The sequence below is a fragment of the Narcine bancroftii genome, chromosome 5 (genome assembly GCF_036971445.1).
Source record: "Narcine bancroftii isolate sNarBan1 chromosome 5, sNarBan1.hap1, whole genome shotgun sequence".
Classification (NCBI taxonomy): Eukaryota; Metazoa; Chordata; class Chondrichthyes; order Torpediniformes; family Narcinidae; genus Narcine; species Narcine bancroftii.
In genome coordinates, this window is record NC_091473.1 from 93,920,506 (window position 1) to 93,928,574 (window position 8,069).

The 8,069-nt window shown below is 39.6% G+C and overlaps 1 protein-coding gene across 7 annotated transcripts in view; it reads left to right on the forward strand.

Annotated features, from left to right (window-relative positions):
• The window catches only part of LOC138763727 (mesoderm induction early response protein 1-like), a 94,579-nt gene that overhangs the window by 9,936 nt on the left and 76,574 nt on the right, over positions 1–8,069 (forward strand). The gene's annotated exons all lie outside the window — the stretch shown is intronic.

Consider the following 8,069-nt stretch of genomic DNA (forward strand, 5'->3'; position numbering starts at 1 on the left):
TTTTTCTCCTTTGAAACAGCATTTAATTACTTGTCCCTTATGTTTTTTACATTTTTCTGGTTTATTTCTTGCAGTTGTTAGTTTCCCATCCTTCATGGAAACTCCCATAACTTTCTGGCTATTTCATGTATCCTTACTTCTCCAGAAGTTCTGATCATTATATAGTGATTTCTCTTTACCAATTATAGTTCCATGTCTTCCATCCATAAGAGCATACACTTAAAAAGGCAATTCTCACAGTTTTTAGATTCAAATCTTTAAGGTTGGATCTTGGTCCAGGAATCTTGTTTGGGTGAGTGCTACTATTTGAATCACAGGGAACATTTCAGTTCTTTGTGAACATATAGGCACAATTTCCATCTTTTTTTAATATTTTATTTAAAATTTTAAAACCAAAGTACATTTAATTTCAATTTTATTTTAATAATGAATTTTATTAAATGTGATAGATAAACCTAATTCCTCACTCCCTCCCAAATGCCCTGAAAGAAAAGGAGATTATCAAATGGGTAAGTAAATAAGTTCAAATCAACTGCCGTGAAACCAAGAACCACCACCAGGATGAGCTGTTGAGAGCTTAAATTTTTAAACCAACATGTTGTAAATGTAGGTTTCATATTTTAAAAAAATATTTATCACATAAACTACAAGTTAATTTTTCAAGAGGAATACAATATCTCATTTTGATATGCCATCTTTGCATCCCCCAAATCCATATCCGACTTCCAAATAATAGCTACACATTTCCTTGAAACAGGTAAATCTAATTGTAAAAATTCAATTTGATACAGAATCTTAATTTTAAACTAAACATCTTAATATTTCCCAACAAAAATAACATTGGATCCAGTGGAAGTTTTACTTTTAATATTTTCTCCAAAAATACTTTCATTTGTATCCAAAATTACAACCATGGTGCACTGCTAAGTTGAACAAAAAAAATATCTCTTTACCACATCTAAAACTAACTCTGAAGATATTAAACCTTTTTAATTTTTTGAGGAGTTAAATATAATTGATGCAAAAATTTACATTGTACTAATCTATATCTTGCATTCATTATTTTAGTCATATTAACTTTGCATAACATTCTCCAATCATTTTGATCAATCTAAATCAGTTTCTTGCCTTAATCTTGATTTATGAATATCTGATTTGGACATTTTCCTTTGAAGTAATTTGTACATTTCTGAAATAAATTTGTTTATACCTCCTTTAGTGACCAGCATTTCTATTTCAGACTGTTTAGGTAATCTTAAACTTTGACCTAATTTATCAATTGAAAAAGGCTTTAATTTGATAATAGCAAAAAAGTATTATTTGCAACATTATATTTTTTAATTTGCTGAAAAGAAAATAACCAGCTTCAAAACAGTCTATTATTTAAATCTCCACTTGATTCCATATCTTTAAAAATTATTTATTAACAGTAAAGGAAAAGTTTATTTTGATATAATGGGGTTTCACATGAAATTATGTAGCTAGCAGCTACAAGCTATGACTCTATGGAGCCTATAGCACAGGAGAAGTTATAGCTGCATGCAGGTTAGCTCAGAGAACACTCTGTTCCCAGAAAGAACGACACAAAGCCCAGTTGGGTGTAGTTAACACTCAGCTTTATTGGGGTCACAGCCCTGCTTTTATTCTCAAGCTGAGGGGTGTGGTCAAAACCCTCTCAGCACTGTTTAATGTGTTTGTGATTTGCTTTCCCTGATAGGCCAGTTGTGGCCAATTGGAGGGCAGTGCTGCTGGCCTCATGCTGCCTGCTGGATCGTCGCATTCGTCCTTCGTTTTGTGAGGCCCCATGGGGGAGCTGCAAAGGGCTGCCACAATCATACCTTTTCCACCTATCTCATAATCTATTTATTCCATTATTAAATTAAATGTTTCAATATAGGTGGGTCCTTACTATCAATTAATAATTTTGTGTTCCATTTATAAATAAATTCTTGTGTCGCTTTTTCATCTATTTTAGTTAATTCTATCTTGGCTCTCATTGAAGATTTATCTAAATCAAACATTCCATTAATGAATTTCAATTGAGCAGCTTTATATTAATTTTGAAAATGTTGAAGTTTTAAGCATCCTAATTCAAATTTCCCACTTAATTTCTTCAAACATACTCTTGCCATTTTCCCCTTTCCACAAAAAATCCCTAATTATTCAATTTAAATTCTTTTCGAAATAAAAAAAAATTGAGGTATTATGCAAGGAATAGATTGGAAAAGATATTGAATCCTTGGAAAAATATTAATTTTAATACAATTCACTCTACCTATTAAAGTTATAGGTAAATTATTCCATCTATTTAAATCTTTAATTTTATTAAATAATGGTAAGTAATTTAGCTTGTATAAATTAACCAAATGTTTTTCAATTTTAATACCTAAATATTTAATTCCATTATCTGACCACCTAAATTGGATACACAATTTCCATCTGATCAATTAAGCCATTTGAATCTTATTTGCAGCAAAATATTTTTAATATTCTATCTTGTCTCTGAGAGCAAGAGAAATCTGTTCTGTGCCTCTACCAAACTGTTTTCTCAAAGAATGTCATCTTATCCTATATAATGTCAGAACCAAAAATAATATTAATTACCACAACTATTTACTGTTTCTCTGTCCCCTTTCTAATTCTTGCTCTGAGGCCTCACTTTTTTTCATTTTTACACTTTTCTGTTGCTCTGTCTAGTTTCCTGACATTCTTTCACAAAATCCAGCACTTGATTATGTAGTTGCCTTTCCATCCCCACACGTTCTTACTTTGATTAAAAAGTTTTCCTGTTCCAATCTCCCACCTTTTTTTTATGGGTTATATTTTATATTCTATATAAATGTCTTTAAAAGATAGATTGTGTGGGTTTGGTGTAGACTGCTTCACAAACTGATACTTCACATCTCATTTAAAATGCAAGAGCTCTGCTGAAGCCAGACATTCAGGCACCATTGGCTTTGCAAAAGACAATGGAACTGCTTTGGAAGAAACTTCAGAAGTAAATGCAAATGTAACAAAGTCTGGGTTCAAGTGCTGATAAAGATTTTTCAAGGACTGGATTTGAAGCCTTGGGAGGGTTTCTGGTTTTTACAAACTTTTGAGGCTGCAACTGTGCAAGCTGGCAGACTTGTTTAAAAACCCCATTTTGAAGACTGGTTGTGAGTTCTGCATTTAACCTGTTAAAAAACCCTTGCAGTCCTTACAAGAAGAAATGGCTGGCTAAAGTGTTTCTCCTGAAATAAGGGAAACCAGAGGAACTCTGGTGACCTGGAAGAAAAGGTTATTATTTGGAAAACCCATGATGGGGTACATTTCTTCGGCAAGACACTGAAGTGACTGATTGGAGGAAATCTATTTGTTTGTATCCAATGAGCAACAAATCTCTCTCTGAAATCAACAAGAACCTTCCTAAGCGGTAACCATTTATTTTTAAGCACCAGACCCTGGTGAAAACTCATAAATGTTAAATTCTGTGCACAGTATAAGAATTGCCTGATATCGGTGAACTTGGAGAAGTGAGAAGTGAATTATTGGACAATTCAAGCAAAGAACTTTCCTGAACATGTACATGTTACATACACGTGCCCTTTGTATCTTGGTGAATTTCTATTGCTGCTGGGTTTTGGGGTCCTCGGGGCTCGTAACACTTTGCATACCTTTACAGCTTTGATCGTGTTCTAACAGTTTAGTATTGATGCTGGTTAGTTAACAATATACTTGTCCTGCACTCAATTTCTTGATTCAACCTTTCCCAAGGCATAAAAGTGAAAACTTGGAGCAAGCTGTAGAAAATGAAAGAAGAACAGCAAGGAAACTCCAGTGTTTAGTGACTGGACCATTTATTGTATTGCTTGTACTCTGTGAAACTGCTCTTGCCTGAGTCTGTTTCCATATGCCCTAGCACATACCACCTTATATTTCTACTTGGAGTTGTCTGTAAATGTTTTGAAATATATAGCCTAGTTCTTTTTTTAAAAAACCTTATTTAGGTGTGTTCCTTTATTAAAATCATTCTTGAGCAGGAAAGTTTTCACATTTGCTGCTGAGACCCAACATTTCTGCTTCCCTACATGCAACTAAACAAAGCCTAGTGTGCTCACTATCTGATGGAAGTATCAAAGCAGTAATTTTGATACTTTCAACAATCTTTTTACTCCCTTGCTAACTGGTCTCTTGGTTGATTCTTCTGGTTACACCAAACAAGATATTTTTTCCAAAAGGTTTGCTTCCTGGGGGAAAAACAATTTGGGGATCATGATAGACAACTTCAAGCTGAACACAAAGATAATTTATTCTCTTAATGAAATCCAAAGTACCATCATAACAACAAAAAAAGCCCAAAAATTTCAAAACCCCTTCCTCTAAACAAGGTTGAAAGTTGGCTTGTATGAATCAAGTGAGACCAACTTGGTAATCGATGGTGGGTAAGCCGAACTGGCACTTGGCAAGGTTGATTTCCAGGCCATAGTCACCGAGGTGGCGGCAGAGCAGGTACAGACGTGCCAGATGCTCCTGGCAGGAGTGACTAACTACCAGGATGTCATCTACGAAGATTAATAAAATCCAAATCCTACCCTACTGCATCTATGAGGCGCTAGAAGGTCTGTGCTGCGTTTTTAAGGCCAAATAGCATCTTAAGGAATTTGAACAGGCTGAATGGGGTAATGATGGCTCTCTTTGGAATATCATCCAGGTGGACAGGAACTTGATGATAACCTCGAACCCAGTCATTCTTTGAAAAGAGGTGTACCCCGTCCATGATAGCCATGAAATCCTGGATGGTGGGGCTGGATATCGATCAGAAGTGGTTGCATCATTCAGCCTCCTCTTGTCACCACACAACCTCCATCCTCCTGTGGACCTGGGCACCATATGGAGCAGGGAGGTCCGTGGACTGTCCGAACACCGCACGATCCCTATCTCCTCCATTATCTTAAACTCTCTCGCAAGTCTGGTGGTAGCCTGCAGGCCCGGGCTTGCAGGGCGTGTCCCTGTGTTGGAATGTGGTGTATCACGTCGTGTTTGGGGGCTGCTGTGGAAAACTCTGCATGATAATGGATTGGAAACTCCAGCAACGCCCTGGTGATCTCATTTTCCGAATGTGTGATACAGTCCAAGTGCTGAGCCGGCAATTTGGTGTCACTGAGGGTGAAGGTCTGGAATGTCTTTGTGTCGACCAACCATCAGGCAAACAGTGCACATGGAGGAAGTCTGCACCCAGCAATGGCCAATATAAATGTCCACGTGAAGTGGCTGGAACTGAATTGGAAATGATGGTCCACGTGTTGTTGGTCTGGTCTTTCTGGTTCGGGTATCGTGGCTTGTAGGAGAAGTTTGCTGATTTCTGCTCCCATGTCTACCAGGAATCTGCACCCACAGCGTCTGCCCTATACGTATGGGAAGCTATCCCAGTGACCAATGGCCGTAGCCATCAGCGATGGCGGGCCCTTTCGTTTCCCTGGAATGAGCATGACAGTGGTCATTGGTGGGCCCTAGGTATCCACCTTTGATGGTAAAAACGCCAAGACTCCGAAATGGTGGTGTCTCTTGGTGTGGGTGTTGCAGGTTTTGCCACTGGAATGTGTTGTAGCTGGGCCTTCAGCCGTGTCGCAGCACTAATCCTGATGCTGGCTCTGCCATTTTGTTTGGCGTGCCACAGAACGTCTGCACGAGCAGCCACCTTTTGTGGGTCGGAGAAGTCCTCATTTCCTAGTAGGAGGCGTATGTCCTCGGGCACCTGCTCCAAAAAGAACTGTTTGAAGAATAGACCTGGTTTATGACCCTGTTAGTGCCAGTATTTCACTCATCAGGGCTGATGCCATGCAGTCACCCAGGTCGTCCATGTGTAGTAAATGCGTGGCCCATTGGCATCGTGAGGCCAAATGTGCTGTCCAACAGGGCCTCACGTGTTTCATACCTGCCAGCCTTCAGGGGTTGCTGCAGAAAGTCGATTACTCACCCCACCATTTCATGGTCGAGAGCAGCCACCATGTAGTAATATTTGGTCTCATCAGAGTCAATGTTCCTGTTCCAGAATTGGGCCTCTACATTTTGAAACCAGATGAGAGACTGAGGGTCCAGAAAGCGAAACTGTTCTGAAGAGCCAAGTCATTAATATTGTCCATGTCGATTGCGGTATTTGTCTGGTCCAAATACCTTTGGGGTCACCAATGTGGCTGCCAAGCCATAGCAAGTGAAAGAAACATGCAGAATCAAGCGGAGTTTCAGTTCAACAGATTTACTAATTCAAAATCATGCTCTTTAAGAGGCCCACATTTGTCCAGCTAACCTTTCAGGACGGAAATGATGTTGGCCTTTAGGCTAAGGCTTTGCCCCGCACTGAGCATCCCTATGATTGCCACTGGCTGCGGGCTCACCCACAACTGCTGGAGCTAGTTTGCTTGCCAGATAGGTGAGCTGCCATAATACCTTGGTAAAGGACTATTTAAGGGTAAAAATTCACTCTTGTGCAGATTTAACTTGTATTCTGAAAATTAGCTAAATTGAGATAGCAAAGCTAATGTGCTTGGTAAAGAAATATTTGGATTAAATACGAAAAGCAAAAGATCATTTGCATATAAGGAAACCTTGTGTTCAATGCCCTTCCTGTAAATCCCTGCAAAATCCTGAAGGGCAATTGCTAATTGTTCTAATATCAAACCAAAAAGAAATGAACTTGAAGGACAGCCTTGATGAGGATTAAAAGGTTTTGATTGTTGCAGATTAGTAGAATTGAAGAATATAATCATTTAATAAAATGTGGTCCAAAATTAAATTTTTCCAGGGTTGCAAATAAATAACCCTACTCTACCCAATCAAAAGCTTTCTCTGGATCTAAAGAAAGAACCCATTCAGAGACAGGAGTGGGGGAATAAATATAAAATATTCAATAGATGGTGTATATCAAAATAAGAATAATGATTTTTAATAAAACCAGTTTGATCAGAAATGATCGATGGTACAATTATTCTCCAATCTGGGCCAATACTTTAGCCAAAACCTAATATCAACATTAAGTAAAGAAATAGGCTTATAAGATGCACATTCAAGTGAATCCTTGCTTCATTAGATTGGGGTATTCAATAGATTTATTTTTAGCAGAGAATCCAGATATGTAAGTCACATATGATCCTTCTGTTCTTGCCATATCATTTGGACTGCAAATGACATTGACTTCTGAGTACCTCTGAGCCAAGCTCTCAGACTGACTGCATATGTTGCAGGGTTTTCCGTGGTTACCAATTTTACAACCAAAGTAGAGCCCAGGTTTTCTTAGTTATTGCAGTCATGCTGTATTTTTGAGCCTTAAGTGTAGTCACCACAAAAGTAACAATGTATGACAGCTGTTGTGACATTGAGACATTTCTGCTGTATTGAATCTTCCTGAAGAAAATAAATGCTATTGTTAAGGACACTCACAGTGCATCAGTGTGCGTTTAATCTATATCCGAGGTTCTCAATCTTTTTTCTTTCCACTCATGTACCACTTTAAGTAATCCCCTATGCCATTGGTGCTCTGTGATTGGTAAGGGATTGCTTAAGGTTGTATGAGTGGGAAGGGAAGGTTGTATGAGTGGGAAGGGAAGGTTGTGTGAGTGGGAAGGGAAGGTTCTGTGAGTGGGAAGGGAAGGTTGTGTGAGTGGGAAGGGAAGGTTGTGTGAGTGGAAAGGAGAGGTTGTGTGAGTGGGGAGGGGAGGTTGTGTGAGTGGGGAGGGGAGGTTGTGTGAGTGGGGAGGGGAGGTTGTGTGAGTGGGGAGGGGAGGTTGTGTGAGTGGGGAGGGGAGGTTGTGTGAGTGGGGAGGGGAGGTTGTGTGAGTGGGGAGGGGAGGTTGTGTGAGTGGGGAGGGGAGGTTGTGTGAGTGGGGAGGGGAGGTTGTGTGAGTGGGGAGGGGAGGTTGTGTGAGTGGGGAGGGGAGGTTGTGTGAGTGGGGAGGGGAGGTTGTGTGAGTGGGGAGGGGAGGTTGTGTGAGTGGGGAGGGGAGGTTGTGTGAGTGGGGAGGGGAGGTTGTGTGAGTGGGGAGGGGAGGTTGTGTGAGTGGGGAGGGGAGGTTGTGTGAGTGGGGAGGGGA